Genomic DNA, 1,286 nt, shown 5'->3' on the forward strand with positions numbered 1-1,286 from the left:
GACAGAGTGAGACTCCAACTCAAAAAAAAAAAAAAAAAATCCACACAGGAAATAATAAAGGTACGTGATAGAGACCGGAGGAAGAAGGTAGCCTCCTTCGGGAGGTCTGTGAAAGCCTCTCTCAGCAGGCTGCTGGCTGAGAAGCAGGAGCCGCACAGACACCAAGGAAGGGAAGCTCAGGAAGTACACGGACTCCAGGCCAGGCGCACCTGGAGCAGTCCTGGGATAACAGGCACCTCAGCCTGGGCTGGGTTTCCTCATTTCTGCTCCTTCTGGCCTCCTCAGCTGACTTGCACCTCATCCACTTCGTGGGGCTCTCTGGACTGCAGGTCAAGTGCACTAGCTTCAGGCCCTGGGGAAAAATTTACAACCATCCTTAGCCTGTTTGCCACCTGCCAAGGGGCCCTGGGAAGGGGAAGACTATTTCTCAAAATCAGTTTTTACAGAGCCAGGCACAAAGCAGTTCAACTGGGCAGGACTTTTTGTTCTTTTCTTAAATAACCTTTCTGCTGAAGTACTACATGCTGGCTGAATCATATGAAACTGCTGATACTCAACCACTTTTCATGCAGAGAAATGTCAATTTCATGTGAATCAACATAAATGCATTCAGAAAAGTGCACAAGTCAGAAGTGCACTGCTCAATGAATGTTCACAAAGTGAACACAGCTGTGCAACCAACATCCAGATCAAGAAACAAAACATTGCCTGCATTCCAGAAGCACCACTTATGCCCCTCCCATCTCTAGGCACTACCATCCCCCACTTCTACTCACAAGAGTCACCACTATCTGCACTTTCTGCACTACAGATTAATTTAGCCATTTTTTATCCTTCTGTAAATGGAATTAGACAGTATAGATGTGTGTGAGAGATTAATCCATGTTGTTGCATGTAGTTGTAGTTTTGGGGTTTTTTTTGAGTTGGAGTCTCACTCTGTCGCCCAGGCTGGAGTGCCGTGGCACACTCATGGCTACCACAGCCTCAGCCTGCTGGGCTCAGGCAATTCTTGGCCTCACCCTTCCAAGTAGCTGGAACTACAGGCATGCACCACCATGCCTGGCTAATTTTTTTGCTATATTGTAGGGATGAGGTGTCGCCAAGTTGCCCAGGCTGATCTCGGTCAGACAATTCCTCTTACCTCGGCCTCCCAAAGTGCTGGGATTATAGCTGTAAGCCACTGCACCCAGCCTAGTTGTAGTTTCTTTTTTTTTTTTTTTTTTTTTTTTTTTTGAGTTGGAGTCTCACTCTGTCGCCCAGACTGGAGTGCAGTGGCCGCTTCCGGA

The sequence above is a fragment of the Carlito syrichta genome, unplaced genomic scaffold, assembly GCF_000164805.1.
Source record: "Carlito syrichta isolate Samal-C Ts95f unplaced genomic scaffold, Tarsius_syrichta-2.0.1 Scaffold309624, whole genome shotgun sequence".
In the NCBI taxonomy this organism is placed as follows: Eukaryota; Metazoa; Chordata; class Mammalia; order Primates; family Tarsiidae; genus Carlito; species Carlito syrichta.